Raw genomic sequence first — 17,334 nt, 5'->3', positions numbered from 1 at the left:
TTTTAACATGCTTGCTGGTGTTTCCTGATCATGTCCTATTTTTTTGGTGGTCCGCATTGATCTTTGTGCATATTATTGAATAGATTATGAGTCTAGTGATATTCTAAGTGTTATGCAGTATTTTTGGTGGTGTAGCGTGTTGCAGTTGATCTTGGGGATATTTTTGGTGGTGTTGCATGTTTGAGGATTTGATTTGGGTCCATGCTATGTCATATATGCTATTATATTGGTCTGGTGGTTGATTTATGTATGGAGGGAGTGATGATGAACATGAGGAGAATGTGGAATCATAAGATGGAGGTCAACTAGAAATCGAGTAAGGAGATGAAAGGTTGCTGAGATCCCTAACTTGCATGAGTAACAAACCATATTTTAATCCACCAGAATATAGTGGTAAGTTGGATTCAAATGAATTGATAGATTGGATCATGGAGATGGAGAAATATTTTGATTTTGAAAACATAAGTGAAGACGAGAAGGTGAAGTACGCTTGCACAAAGTTAAAAAGAAAAACATCGTTGTGGTGGGAACATTTGCAGACAGATAGACAAAGAAGAGGAAAGGAGAAAATTAAATCTTGGGATAGGATGGTTAATAAGTTGAAAGAAAAGTTCTTACTTACAAATTATCAAGTTAACTTGTTCTAGAAGTTGCAAAACCTGAAGCAAAAGGAGTCTAGCATGAGGTAGTATACCAAATAATTCTACAAGTTGAACATTAGATTCAGACATGTTGACAATGAGGTTGAATAGATTGCAAGGTATATCAATGGATTACAGATGTCTATGTTGGATATTACTACTATTAGGATATGTTGTTGTCATTGATGTCAACATATTCCTGTGTTTTGGTGTTGCAAAGAGTTGTTTTGATGATCTGGTGATTGTAGTGAGTTTTTTTGGTTGGTTTATTTATTTTCTATGTTGAATCAACTAGAGATATTTTATTCTTTATTGATTTCATGATGCTATGTGGTGACTTGATCGAGTTGTGGATTTCAGTATGAAGATTGATGTTTCAGTGTTGAGTGTTGCAGTGTTCTAATGTTTGATCCATTGTGCTCCGGTATGATCACATCTTTGGTTGCAGATTTGGGAGAATGTTTGGGATGTTCATGTGTATTTCAGTTCAGATGGTTCATGATTTGGTGCTGCTCAAGTTATCTTTCTTCTTCGAGTTGCTGCTATTGAGTGTTCTTGAGTGTCAGCATGTTGATCGATGAAGATTTGATTAAGTGGTGTTGGTGCAACTATTGCAAATTGTTTTAATATGCTTGCTGGTGTTTCCTAATCGTGTCCTATTTTTTTTGGTGGTCCACATTGATCTTTGTGCATATTATTGAATATATTATGAGTCCAGTGATATTCTAAGTGTTATGCAATATTTTTGGTGGTGTAGCGTGTTGCAGTTGATCTTGGGGAGATTTTTGGTGGTGTTGCATGTTTGAGGATTTGATTTGGGTCCATGCTATGTCATATATGATATTATATTGGTCTGGTGGTTGATTTATGTATCATGTGATGTAAATTTATAATTAGGTGTTGAGGTTTGAGCTGACCTTGAAGTCAAGGTTGATGATTTGTATAAATAGGTGTTATATTCATGTAATTTGGGTATTAGTGTTATGTCTGCATTATCAGAGAGTGGTGTATGTGTGTATAAGCAAATTTATCTTTTAGTATCTTGTATTGAGCAGAGATTGTTGTAGGACAAACAATTGTGCTTAACCAAAACTATCATCAAGCATTAGGAGATGCTATTCTTTCAGTTCATCTTAACTAGATTGTAGTCTGAATATCATTGTAAGGTAGTGAACCTTCTGGGTCATTATATTTTGAGCAGTGAGCTCTAGGCAGTGTTCCTGAATGCATGTTCATTCCCCATTGTAATATTTGCACATACTACTGCAGAGTATCATCTTATTATGGGTAGGTTCCCACCGTGGTTTTTCCCTTAATCGGGTTTTCCACATAAAAATCTTGGTGTGATGTGTATTGTTGTTATTGTGATTATCTTTACTCTTGCTGCAGTTGATCAGATCCGAGATTGTGCTTAAATTTCTTAATCCGATGAAAACTGATTCACCCCCTCTTAGTTTTCTTCATTGTTGTTACCAACAATTGGTATTAGAGCTAGATCCTCTGGAAAAAGCTTGATCGATTGAGGAGATCCGGGATGGAAACCTATGTGTTCAAGAAAGAAAGTCTACACTATTTGGAAGAATCAGATGGAAGTTCATTTGAAGTTCCTTGAAGATGATTATTGGAATATTACAAAGAATGTCTACAATGTTCCTGAGAATGGTCTGGTTATTGCTGATGAGACCAAGGATGATGAACATAACATACGAGCTAAGGAAGCATTGCTAAGTGCCTTGACCAATTTAGAGATGACTAATGTGATGGGTCTGCAAATTGCACATGTGATCTAGAAAAAGTTAGAGACCTTGTATGAAGGAGATGCACAAGTTAAAATTGATAAGTTGCAGAGTTTGAAAGGAAAGTATGAGACATTGAAGATGGGAGAAGATGAGAATATAACATCCTTTATGGATAAAGTGAATGAACTTGTTATGAATATTAGATATGCCGATGGAACTCTTGAATAAGATGATATTGTTGCTAAGGTGCCGAGATCCTTGCCTCCTGCTTACAAAGCTAAAGTTGTTGCTATTGATGAGATTCGAAGTGTGACTACTGTAACAAGAGTCATGTTGGTTGGTAAGCTTTCTACATTTGAGTTGAGTGAATTTGGAGAATCACATGGTAAATCTGAGACTACATTCAAAGCCTCTCTATCTAGGAAGCAAAAGTATGATTTAGGGGAGAGTTCATCTAGGGTTTCCAAATATGAAAGATAAATGAGAGAGATGGAAGAACAGGAAAGGGAAGGTATCTGATAAGTATGATGGAAAGTTACCTTTGAAATGTTTCTCTTGTAATAAGATAGGACATTTTGCCTCTAGGTGTCCTAAAAGAATGTCTAGGTATGATAAGCTTGAAAGGCATGATAGATCTGATAATAATGATAGATATGAGAAGCATGATAAGAATGCCACAAGAATAATAAGCCCTATAAGCCTAACCAAAATTAAAGATATAAGAAGATATACTATTATGTTGTTGATGAAGGTGTGACAGATGAAGAATCAGACAATCAAAATTTAGAAGAAGAATTTGTATCTATTGCTATCAAGGAAGATGATCTGGTATCAGTGAATTCTACAAGCTAGATTGTTGAAGATAAATATTTGTCTGCTAAGATTGAAGAGAAAGATGAATGGGTAATTGATAACAGTTTTTCACATCATATGACAGGTGATAAAAGAAAATTTGTGAATATGGAGAGGTATGATGGTGTTATAGTGAGATTTGGAGATGATAAAGCTTGTGTGATTCATGGTAGAGGTTCTATTTCCTTTGATGGTAAGCATAATACTGATGATGTCTTATATGTTGAAGGTTTGAAGCATAATCTTTTGAGTGTTGGATAGATGGTTTATAAGGGATATGATTTGCAATTCAAGAATGATAAATGCCTCCAGTATAGAGATTGTATCAGGAACAAAGACTAAAGGTAATATCTTTCACTTGAATGCTCAGATAGATGAAAGTTGGTTGTGGCATAGAAGGATGTGTCATGTTAATTTTGACTGCATGATAAGGATAAGTTCTACTCAAACTGTTAGAGATTTGCCTAAGATTGTGAAGCCTTCTAATCCGACATGTAAAGAATGTTAGGTGGGAAAGCAAACAAGAACTTCATTCAAAAGTAAGTTATATACATCTAATGGTTTATTGGATCTTGTGCATACTGACTTATGTGGTCCTACAAGAGTGAGAAGCATGCAGGGTGACAGGTATTTCATGTTGTTGATTGATGACTACTCTAGAATGACGTGGTTACCTTTCTAACAGAGAAATCATAAGCACTAGAGAAATTCAAGATATTCAAAGCTAAGGTGGAGACTGAGATAGGGTTGAAGTTGAAGTGTCTGAGATATGATAGAGGAGGAGAATTCACATCCGGTGAGTTTGATACATTTTGTGAGAGGAATAGAATTAAAAGATAGTTATCTGCTCCTAGAAATCCTCAGCAGAATGGAGTTGTTGAAAGGAAGACTAAAAATATTTTGGATGCTGTTGGGACTATGTTGATTGAAGGAAATGTTACACAAACTATTTGGAGAGAAGCTGTTAGCACTGTTGTTTACACATTCAACCAAGTACATATAAAAGGTGATTTCGGTAAGACTCCTTATGAGCTATGGTTTGTCATGTTCCTAGAGTTAGATATTTCAGAGTTTTGGGAAGAAAATGTTATATCAAAAGAGATGAGGATATAATAAATTTTGATGCAAGATGCGATGAAGGAATCTTCTTGGGTTATTCTATTAAGAGAAAGGCCTACTAGTGTTACAATAAGAGATTGAAGAAGATAGTGGAAAGTGCAAATGTGAAAGTTGATGAATGCCATGGAAAGTAGAACAAAGCATGCGAATATGAGTTTGATGATCAAGATGTTACTTCAAAGCTTGTGCAGACTAAGATCTTAAAGAAGAATGCTCTGATAGAGATAGTTAATCCAGATATTGTTGCTACTGGTGAATAAGTTCAAGAACTTGAGAATCGGGACAATCAAAAGACTCTGAGGTATGTGAGATTAAATCATTCAAAAAAATCAAGTTATTTGTGATAAAAACAAGGGTGTGATGACTAGAAGAATTATTGTTGCTGAAAAGATATGCTTGATTTCCAAGATTAAACCTAAAGATGTTGTTGAAGCATGTAAAGATGAGAATTGGATAAAGGTTATGGAAGAAGAGATAAATCAGATTGAGAAGAATAACACATGAGAGCTTGTTCCAAGACCTAAAGACAAGAATGTGATTGGCACTAAATGGGTGATCTAGAATAAACTCAATGAGGCTGGTGAAGTGGTAAGAAACAAAGCAAGATTAGTATGTAAGGAATGTTATTAGATGGAAGGAATTGATTGTGAGGATTTCTCCAGTAGCTAGGATTGAAGCTGTTAGATTGATGCTTGCATATGCTACTTACAAGAATTTCAAAGTATATCAAATGGATGTAAAGTCAGCCTTTTTAAATGGCGATTTGGAAGAGGAAGTCTACATTGAGCAACCAGATGGATTTTTAATATCAGATGAAGGAGACATGATATGAAAATTAAAGAAAGCACTGCATGGACTGAAGCAAGCCCCTAGAGCCTGGTATGCTAGATTGGACAAGTACTTGCTGAATTTGGGTTTTTGTAAAGGTACTGCAGATAGTAATCTATACTTTAAGGTTGATAATGATAACATTTTGATTATCAAAGTGTTTGTGGATGGCATTATTTTTGGAGGTGATAATTATTTGAGTATGAAGTTCATTGATGATACACAAAAATAATTTGAGATGTCTATGATAGGTGAGATGAAATTATTCTTAGGATTACAGATTACACAGACTGGTAAAGGTATTTTCATTTCTCAATCTAAGTATGTGAAGGAATTATTGAAGAAGTTTGGGTAAGATGATTCTAATCCTATTGGAACTCCTATGGTGATTGGATGTAAGTTATCTAAGAATGATGAATCTTGTAAAGTTAATCAGACTTTGTATAGATCTATGGTTGGTGGACCGTTGTACCTAACTCAGAATAGACCATACATTATGCATGTTGTTTGTCTTTATGAATTATTTCAAGCTGATCCTAAAGAGATTCATGTTACTATTGTGAAGAGGATTTTTAGATACTTGAAGGGGACAATTGACTATGGTTTATTGTATCGGAAGAATGATGATTTCATGTTGTGTGCCTATACTGATGCTGATTAGGCAAGTGATGTTGATGACTAAAAGAGAACTACCGGTGGAGATTTCTTTTTAGGAAACAAGTTGGTTTCATGGTCCAGTAAGAAACAAGATTCTATATCTCTATCTACTGTAGAAGGTGAATACATTGCTGCTGCTAGCAACTATACTTAGGTAGTTTGGACGAAGAAAGTGTTGAGAGATATTAGAATTATTTATGATGAGATTACTGTTATATACTGTGACAATTCACGTGCTATTAATATTTCCAAGAATCTGGTACTGCATTCTAAAACAAAGCATATATCAATTAAGTATCATTTCTTGAGAGAGAAAGTCAGTGATGAAGAAGTAAAATGGGAGTATGTATTTACAAAGGATCAGATTGCAGATATCTTCACTAAATTTTTTCCTATAGATACATTTGTATATTTGAGAGACAAGTTAGGGGTCTTTGCCCCTCCTGATGAGAACTAGATGCATTGAGATGCATCAATCAAATGAACTTCATAGCCTTATCTTCTTATCTGAATTGATGAGGTGGTGCTTCTACTCAGTTGAAGTAGTCGGTGAGTGATTTAGTTGTTCATATTTGTGTGTTTATCCTAAGGGGGACAAATTTTCCTTCTTAGAGGGGGAGATACATGATTTGCATTTTGTCTTTGACATTGCTCTCAAAGGGAGAGAGAAGCATGTAAAAAATTGCTTTATCTTTGGAGCTTTGTGTGCATGATCTTAGGGAGAGTTTATTGATGATTATTTATTCCTTTGCATTGATTTTTTTCACATTCATATGTTGCCATCAATTCCAAAGGGGGAGATTGTTGGATATTGCTACTACTAGGATATGTTGTTGTCATTGATGTCAACATATTCCTATGTTTTGGTGTTGCAGAGAGTTGTTTTGATGATCTGGTGATTGTAGTGAGTTGTTCTGGTTGTTTTATCTATTTTCTATGTTGATTCAACTAGAGATACTTCATTCTTTATTGATTTCATGATGATATGTGGTGACTTGATTGAGTTGTGGATTTTGGTATGAAGATTGGTGTTTCAGTGTTCAATGTTGTAGTGTTTTGATGTTTGATCTGTTGTGCTCCATTATGATCATATCTTTTGATTATGGATTTAGGAGAATGTTTGGGATGTTCATGTGTATCTTTAGTTCAGGTGGTTCATGATTTGGTGCTCTGCAAGTTATCTTTCTTGTTCGAGTTACCGTTGTTGAGTGTTGTTGAGTGTCAGTGTGTTGATCGATGAAGATTTGATTAAGTGGTGTTGGTGCAACTATTGAAGATGGTTTTAATGTACTTGTTGGTGTTTCTAGCTCATGTCTTATTTGTTTTGGTGGTCCACATTGATCTTTGTGCTCATTATTGAAGATCTTATGGGTCCGGTGATATTCTTCAAGTTATGCTGTATTTTCAGTGGTGTAGCATGTTGCAGTTGATCTTGGAGAGATTTATGGTGATGTTTCATGTTTGAGGAGTTGATTTGGGTCCATGCTATGTCATCTATATAATTATATTGGTCATGTGGTTGATTTATGTATCATGTGATGTAATTTTGTAATTAGGTGTTGAGGGTTGAGTCGACCTTGTAGTCAAGGTTGATGATTTGTATAAATAGGTGTTATATTCAGGTAATTTAAGTATCGGTGTTGTTTTTGCATTATCAGAGAGTGGTGTGCATGCGAATAAGTGAATTTATCTTTTGGTGTGGTGTATTAAGCAGAGATTGTTGTAGGGTAGACAATTGAGCTTAACCAAAAATGTCATCAGGCATTAGGAGATGCTATTCTTTTAGGTCATCTTAATCGGATTGTAGTCTGAATATCATTGTAAGGTAGTGAACCTTCCCTTAGGGTTGTAGCATTTTGGTTCATTGTATTTTAAGCAATGAGGTCTAGGCAGTGTGCCTGAATGCATGTGCATTCCCCATTGTAATATTTATACATACTACTACAAAGTATCATCTTATTGTGGGTAGGTTCCCACCATGGTTTTTTCCTTAACCGGGTTTTCAACGTCAAAATATTGGTGTTATGTGTATTTTTGTTATTGTGATTATCTTTATTCTTGTTGCAGTTGATTAGATATGAGATTGTGCTTAAATTACTTAATTCGGTGAAAATTGATTCACCCCCCCTCTTATTTTTCTTCATTGTTGTTGCCAACAGTCTATACAGAAGGAGATCAATTTAACCAAGTTGTAGAGTGTGGAAGAGGCTTACCAATATGCCTTGAAAGAAGAGGAAAAGTTGAACAAAAGACATGAGTAGAGATAGAGAGGAAGAGGAGGAAGATTTCAAAGAAGCATAACCTTTACCAAAAGTGGAAGATATTTTGTAGAACAGAAGAAAGGCAAGGAAGAAGAAAAATATGATAATTCAAACCAGAGAGATGATAGGAACTTTTATAAGAATGGTGGATAGAGTGGCTAATAGAATGAGGGTTATAAGAGAGATAAAAAGAGGAAGTTTGGGGGAACTTTCTTTAAGTGCAGAGAAGGACACCGAGATTTTGAATGTAAACAAGGTAATTCAAATAGGAAGACAAAATAGTGGAAGAACTGCTTTTGTTGAGGAGGAGCCTACCGGATCTCTGAATAAACTTGAAGATGGAGAAGCTTTGATGATACGAAGAACCCTATGTTAGAATGAAATATATTAGGAACCACTATAGAGGAAGACTTTGTTTCGGACAAGGTGTAAGGTTAAAGGTAAGTGTTGCAAAGGCAAAATTGATAGTGATAGTTCAGATAATTTAGCTTTGAAGGAGTTGGTGGACAAGTTGAAGTTGTAGAGGTTAAAAGACCATAAACCCTACCAGATAACATGGATTCAAAATAATCATAAGGTACTGGTGAGTGGATAATGTTTGGTAAAATTGAAGATTGGATCCTACCATGATAAAATTCTATGTGATATTATGCCTATGGATGTATGGCATATCTTATTAGGAATACCATGGAAATATGTGATGGTATGATGAATTAATAAGGATCCAAACAACTACTAAGAGGGGGGGGGGGGTGAATCAGTAGATATAAAACAGACTAATCTTTCACCAAACTTAAAAACCAACTCATAAAACAATTCTTGAACTAACTGGTTCAAACATTGAACAATAAACTATAACTGCACTTACAAGTTGACTGGTTAATTGATATAACAGAATAACAGTACAACAATTCTAAAACATCAAATCATTTTACCAAAACATGAAACCACTTTACTAACAATAGTAAAAGCACATTTCATATTACTTCTGGTCATCTTAACACATCTAAGTGGCTTTATTAGTTAAGCAAATTAACCATATCGAAAACATAACCACAAAAACCATTCACCACTTGACACAATCATTTTTGACGTGGAAAACCAAATGGGAAAAACCACGGTGGGGATGCATACCCACAAGTATTCTGAACTCTTCTGAAGTTTGCCTTGTTAGGAGCCAAGCCTGTTAAAGCTTTACAAAATGTCCTGTTAGGAACAGATCTTGTTAAAGACCACCATGTCAAGGGATTGACTAAGATTCCCTATTAGAAGCAATAACCTATTAGGACTAACCTCAGTAGAGGATTTGAAAATCCAAGCTAATGGATCACCTGATTAGAGGATTGTTTGGTGAATATTTTGTCACTAGTGTACCAATGACAAAATATATGATTCACACATAGCTATGTTGAGAAATTAATCTCTCCTCTCATAAAGGGGAGGTTACCTTTGAAATTCCTTCTCTAATTAACAAGAAATTAAAATCCATGGGTTAGTTTCGGGCATATAACTCTCTTTTTTTAGAGTCTATGTATTCTCCCTCCACTTTGTTGCAATTTCCCTATCACTTTGATACTTAAGGAAATGAACGAATTAATCCAACAAACTATACCAAAATTTTATAAGAAAGAAACACAAAGTCTTTCTTGAATATAACACTAACTTAAACTAATTATCACAATGGTAAGGAATTCAACTTGCAGCTCAAAGTCTTCAAGTGTAATTCCTCAATCCTCAATACTACAAGCAACAATAGCAATACAAATCCTACTACTAATCACTTAACAATAGAAAATTTCCCAGATATTCAAGGAGCACAAAGTCTACTTTCACAATTCAAGAGCTCTTTTACCCACTTAACAATATCTCCGATATCAAGAAATTCAAGAATATATATAAGTAATGAACATAAGAACATCAAATCATATAAATAATTTTTGACACAACACAAAGTTTGAGATCAAATAAAATTCTTTATTTATTTGCTTGATCAAATCTTCACAACAAAAGCTCAAAGTCTTAGTTGAGGCAAAAATTCGGCAGTTTTGCTTAGCATAATAAAAGATAAAAATAACAAATGAGGGTCCTCCTTATATATGAAAAGAGTGGAGAAAAATGTGGGCATAGTTGACTAATTCAACTACACAGTCCCACTTGACTACAACTACACCAGAAAGAAATTATACAGCTGCGAGAAAACTTGCAACATCTAACAATGCAGCTACATGAAAAGAAAATGTCAAAAGGGGACACTTTATTCATCTTTCTCCTCCTTGTTTGATTTGTGGAATTCTTCAAACTTAGTCAAGATGGCCTCCATCTCTGCTTTATCAGACATTGGGGTAGAATCTATGATCACACGAACATGGGAAATTGCATCTTCAACCTTCACATATTTCTTTTTTCCATCTTTCAACATGGATGCAAGGACTTCAAAACTGACTTGGATCTCCAGTAACATGTCGAATGCACTTAGTGAGAAATCCTGTACCATGCAGTGATCCATTAAGGAAAGATAATCCTGCGTGATAGCATCACAAATAACGAGATTCTGATTGTCATCATATAGATAACAAGGAAGGTCAGTAATTCAGGCAGAAATGGGATCAATCTCATCACCACCTTCCTTCCTTTCTCGATCCAGCTCCATAATCATCAATCTTATTGTCTCTTTCTTATGAGACAATAGTGATAAGATTTGGATATATTTTTCTCTTATGGGAATCACTTTATTTTCAACGAGGACGTCTATTCTGAAGTCCTCCATTTTGCTCCAAAGGGTTGTACTCTTCTCAATATTTTCAATTTCTTGAGATAATGAAGTCTTGATACTTTGCATGTGACTTTGGATTACTTCAAAATAGGCCAATAACCCAATTGTTGAACTTAGAAGATGAGACCCTTTTGATTTCAATCATGCAATCCATTCGTCCACCACTCAACCCTTGGTTCCCACCTGTTCAACTTTATTAAGAGCTTCAGTATCCATTGAGAAACCTATGGGCTCAATCTTCTGGGAAGATTGTGTAACTTTAAGAAGAACATTGGTCAATTTCTCGCACTTCTATTTTAATTCATTCTTCTCATCCTTCTCTTGATCAAACCTCCGTAACAAAGAGTTAAAATTCATTTGAGAATCCAACGTAACACTCTCATGCGTCTCTACTCCCAGCTCTACAGTTTGCATGGTATAGTCTTTAGGTTTTATATTATCTTTACTCTTATCCGACGACTATACCATGACCTCAGCATATTTCCTTTTAGTAGCCAGATCTACTAACACCTGAGAGACAGTCTTCAACATCTTTGTTCCTTTGGGCTTTGGAGGAACCAACTACTCAAAATCAAACTCATCAGGTGAAATTACCCGTTTCTTCCTCTTGGGTGCTACTACCTCCATCCAAGGTGGTAATTGTGGATTGGCGGTGGAGTAGTAGCTTCTTGCTGAATATCAATTGGTATTTTAGGAGCAAACTGGCTTGATCTTGCATTGGTTGTAGACGTTGTTATCAGTATCAATGCTGAAGTATCCAGTGATATGCTTGCTAATGTAGTAATAGCTACTGATGCTGACACCTCTTCAGTTACAACCACAGAGGGGAGAGTGGAAGGTACAGTGGAAATAATTTCAGTGCTTACTAGAGGTGGAATTTCTGTTATGACCGCCATAGAAGGTAAAGTCATCATCTGTTGTTCTGCAAATGCTTGCTCCATAGCTTCAGGAAAATCCAACATTGAAGATTCAATGGTGGTTGAAGGAATATCATACAAACTAGAAAAATTGGATAATGAGAAATATTATTGAGTAGCTTCTGATTGTGACATGTCCAAATTTAACTCCTCATCATCGAATCCCTCATCCTCTTGATTTGAGTTAGTTTCAATAGAATGAATAATAACCTCTGGATGGATAGGTGCCTATGAGGTGATAGGGACATTAATTTTGCCATGATGTGCTAGCTCTTCATCCTATGCTTCCTCTTGATGAGGAATTTCACCTTCTTTCGACTCATTTTCTTTCTCAATTTCTATAGTAGGATGCTGTTCTGATTCCTTTGTGACTGTCTCTGGCGCTGCTGAAGACGATTCACCTTTTTTGGACCATTTAACTATGAACTTGATTTTGGGTCCTTTCCCCTTAGATTGTGTTACAGGGGCCAGGGATGGTACTTGTGGATCTACTCTACTCTTGGTTCTTTCTTCAGCCGTAACTGTCTTACCTACCGGGCCATCACTATTATCATCATCTCCAGAACTAGCAAGAAGCTGTTTCATTCTAAGATTCTTTTTCAACAACTATGCATTGGTATTTTCCAGGATGGGGGAGATTCTTTGAGTGATAGACTTACTCTCCTTTTTCGACCATTACACTGGTGGAAGTGGAGAGTCAAAAATCTTGTTTTTATAATAGACCGAGTCTATTATGTCATCAGTGTCTTCCATGGTCATTGGGATTTTTTCCAAATCCAGATTTTCAATATGCTCTAGGGTAAGATGATTGAAATCCATTCTTATTATGTCTTCCGCATCTTGACAATCCGCCCACACATCTTCAAACCTACAAACATGGATGTAGTTTCTTTTAAGGTTATTCTTCATGCCATGAAAAATCCAAATTATTTCATGCCTTGAATCCTCTCAAATTATTCCATTTCATCTCTTCCTCCATGTTCTTGGCCTTGGGGTTAGTTAAAACTGAGTACCTACCAATAGATTCTGGGAACTTCAATCCAGTCTTATGTGCTTGCGATTGCTTTTCGGGTACATAGATTAGTTGCCGACATAACTCCATGAGGATGCTCTTGTTAGAAGGATACCTTGGTAAAATGAAAGGTTCACTTGAGAAACATCCTATCTGGATGTAAGTGAATGTTGGAAACTGAAGAAAAACACATCCAAAATGAGACACCCTGTTATATGTAGCCTCTGCTAATCTTTTCTTCTACAGACTTTTATCAAACATGCACTTCCACACAACAAAGAAAGCATCGTTGACTCTTCTAAAATGGCTACCTTGATTCTTGATTGTGAGTTGATCATAGTATTCCCAGACATGTACTAACCTCCTGTCACCTTTGGTAGATAAACATGGATATTGCTTCATAGAAGCAACTCCATATACCAAGTAAGAGGTCATATAGAATTTCAATGTCATTTTGACCTCCTTCAACTGCGCACAAAGTGCATCACTAATCTGCTGACCCCAATCAATCCTAGCAGCCCCTTTCATGATTATATTCATGTAATAGCACATCCAGTTTTGAAAGTAATGAGAATCCTGTAAACCCTTCACCCATGTGAACATGGTCACCATATCATTGTACTACTCATTGAAGTCACTTCTATGGAAATATTTAGGCCATTGTGAGGTGGTAGAATTTCTAGCAGCAGAGAGGTACACTGTATTAATTACTTTCTTGCATTTTACCTCATTTTTCTCATAGTACTCTTGAGCACTTTCTTGAGAAATGTCGGCCACTTCCTCGACTGAAGAACCTTTGAAAACACTATTGAAGAAAACACTATCCAAAGTCATGACCACATTTTGATCAACATCCTTAACCTATCTTGTATTTGGATCGAAGTGATCCGCCACTGCAAGTACAAAATCCAGATCATGAGATGCAACTGGGAAGGAAGCATATTTATGCAACTCAGATCTGATCAAGTTTGTTAGGTGAGAAGGAGCTTTCTCAATTCAATCAATAAACTCTTGCATACTAACATGACCAATTTTTGTATCTTTGATCTCCTTGATGTTTGAATATATTGAGCTCTCAGGGTACAAATTCAAGTATTTATTATACTTGTACTTCATCTTCTTTGCTGATGATTTACCCGATGAAGATTCCAACTGACTCAAAGAATTCTTTGATTTGTCATGAGGGGGTCTTGACATTTTCAAATTACTGCATTCAACACCGAGGATTAGCTTCTTTGACAGTTGTCATCATCACTAAAACCAAATTTTATCAATCGGATCAAAAAATCGGACTCAAAACAGGCTTGGGAGAAAAACTGTCAAAACTGGCAGGTCGGGGAAAAAAGTCTGACCTGCACATTAGGAGTCAAAATTTTCACATCAGAATTTAAAGTCTGATGTGCAAGGATAAAACATCTTACTTGCATATCAGACTTTAAAGTCCGATGTGCAAGTTGGGGTAAGTCATCGACACATCGAACTTTAAAGTCCGATGTGCATGTTGAAAAAAGGTCATTAGCACATCAGACTTTAAAGTCCAATGTGCAAGTAAAAAATTGTTCAAAAGACCAGCACATCAGACTTTAAAGTCTGATGTGCAAGGGAAGGACAACCAATTGACATGTCGGGTTTTAAAACCCGACATGTCAATTAGACTAACTCTTCTCACATATCAGACTTTAAAGTCCGATATGTGAGGTTTAACCCTCCTGCTGATGCACCAGGTTTTAAAACCCAACTTGTTAGCAAGAGGGTAGCTCCCGCATATTAGACTTTAAAGTCCGATATGTGAGGAGATCTTCCTTCACTTGCATATCAAGATTTGAAACCCGACATGCAGATGAAGAAAGAGGGGTAAAGAAAAGATTGGGAGTAGTCGGATTTCAAAAACCCGACGTGCTCCAATTTTTAAAACGAAAAACCAAAATAAAGGGGGCGACGAAAAAGAAGAAAAGAGGGAACATAGCAAGAGAAAAAACTAGAAATGAAAAACAAAATGCCTACCTCAATCCTCCATGATCGATGAAAATCTGATGAAAATCCAATAAGTCCGTGATGGAGGCGAGCGAAAACGGAGGAAAAAGGAGGAGGGCACGCGAGATTAGCAAATGAAATGAATAAACAAAATGCAAAACTTAAATAAATAACCTCAAATTAGCAATTAATGCCCTCATTAATTGTTCATCATGCCATGCATGTCTAACTTTAAAGTTTGACATGTAGGATTAAACTTCTTGCAAGTCGGACTTTAAAGTCCGACCTGCAGGTAAAACTGCAAATCTAAAAGAACTTAAAAACAATAAAAACAAAAAGAGAAAAGCTAAATGAGATAATCGACGGAGTCAATTAAGCTCTCTCGGAGGGCGTGAGGTATGAAATGGACCAGTTTTGTAGGGTTGCCTCACAATTTTGGCTATGCTGAAATTGAGGACAACAAGGATTTAGAAAACACCAAGCCTGTGAAAGCTTACCCGGTTAAAGGATTTAACTGTTGTAATTGTTAGAGAACAACAAGGTTTATGCTGATCTGGTAAATAGCACTATCTACTTGATCAGATCCTTTTCATGCTCCTATCTTCCTTGTAACATTCTGCAGATACTCCTTTTGGTTTGACAATCAATCACACCGACACTTAACTAAAATTGTCAACACTACAACAAAACAACTCATCGACCTTATAGGAAAAAAATAGGTTGGTAACACATCACAAAACCTAAGATTTCATAGAGATTACAAAAAAAAATTGGTTCAAACATGACCATTGGATTACATAGCAATCATTGCACATTGTCCAAGACAACCTCAACTGCTCCTTGATCACCGCTCATCGAAACCTATAACTCATCATGTGGTTTCCACTTCACGCAATGCACTTGCTGATTCCCAAGATAAAACAATTATCTCTACACACCAAAAACACTTTGAAACTCATCACATGCAACCATGCATATGTGGCATAGTGATCACCTATCACCATTTGATCATAGATCAACAAAAATCAACACAACCGATTCACCAAGCTCCACCAGTTAGGGTTTGGCACATCAACAGGTATGGTTACCGATTGTTCTCCCTGCTTCTTAAGTAATACCAGTTTCCATCACTTGCACAACTACTAGTTGTAAAAAAACATCATTACCAGTTATAATTGACATCAATGACAATACTTAAACTTCATTAATGCAATCTTCATGCAGTATGCCAACAATCTCCCCCTTTGGCATTGTTGCCAATACAAATATCAATATCCTTAGATTGTGATGATTCAGAGTAATGCACATACATAGGTATAGGAATCTTGGTTTACATTTTACTATGTACTCTCCTTCAACTCTCCATGTCTTCAATTTGTAACTGGCTACAATTCTCTCAAGAAATCATACAGTTCATCTCCCCCTTTGACAACAATGCCAAAGTGAAAGTAAAAACATGCAGTGCCATACTTCACTTTTCTGCATCAAGCTACTCCCCTTGTGGAGTAGATCCACTCTACACCAATCCTACTTCAAGATTCTTTAGTTAGCATCAGGACCGATGTCTTCCACATCTGTTCAACTGACCTCATGTAGGGACACAACCCCTAGTTGACTTCTAAGGTACTCTAAAGTAGCCTTAGGCAGAGGTTTAGTAAATATATCCGCCAACTGTTCCTCAGTGGATACATGCTCTAGTATCACATCTTTACTCTGCACTTTCTCTCTTAACAAATGCTATTTCAACTCAATATTCTTGGTTCTAGCATGCAACACCGAGTTCTTTGAAATATTTATTGCACTGGTATTATCACAGAAAATTCTTACCAGTTCTGTGATCTTCAACTTAAAACCTTCCAGAATGTTTTTCATCCAGATTGTCTAGGTACAATTCATATACGCTACAACATTTTCAGCTTCAACAGTTAACTGTGATGTACAACTTTTCTTCTTGTTGCTCCAAGATATAAGTCTTCCTCCAAGAAAGAATGCACCTATGGTTGTACTCTTTTTGTCATCAGTATTTCCTGCCCAGTTTGCATCTGTATACACTTTCAAATTGAAGTTACCTACATATGGATACCATAATCCATAATCAATAGTACCTTTCAAGTATCTGAATATCCTTTTAGTTGCTACCATGTGTGCCTCCTTCGGGTTCTATTGAAATCTAGCAACTAATCCAACTGCATGAGCAATATCCGGTCTGTTGTGAATAACATAATGCAATTTTCCTATCATTGACCTATACTGCTTTTCATCAATGGATGCAACATCATCCTCCTTAGATAGTTTACAGCCTGTAACCATTAGTGTCTGAACTGGTTTACAGTCTCCCATTCCAAATGTCTTCAATACCTCTTTCACATATTTAGACTGAGTGATGAAGTTACCATTCTTCATCTGTTGAATTTACAAACCTATAAAGAATTTTATGTCTCCCACTAGAGACATTTCAAATTCAATTTTCATCTCATTTGCAAAGTCATCACTTATGTCATCATTGCCTCCAAAAATAATATCTTCCACAAACACCTCACTAACCAGTATCTTATCTCCTT

Source organism: Cryptomeria japonica, chromosome 10 (genome assembly GCF_030272615.1).
Source record: "Cryptomeria japonica chromosome 10, Sugi_1.0, whole genome shotgun sequence".
Lineage (NCBI taxonomy): Eukaryota > Viridiplantae > Streptophyta > Pinopsida > Cupressales > Cupressaceae > Cryptomeria > Cryptomeria japonica.
Note: the sequence above shows the minus strand (reverse complement) of the source record.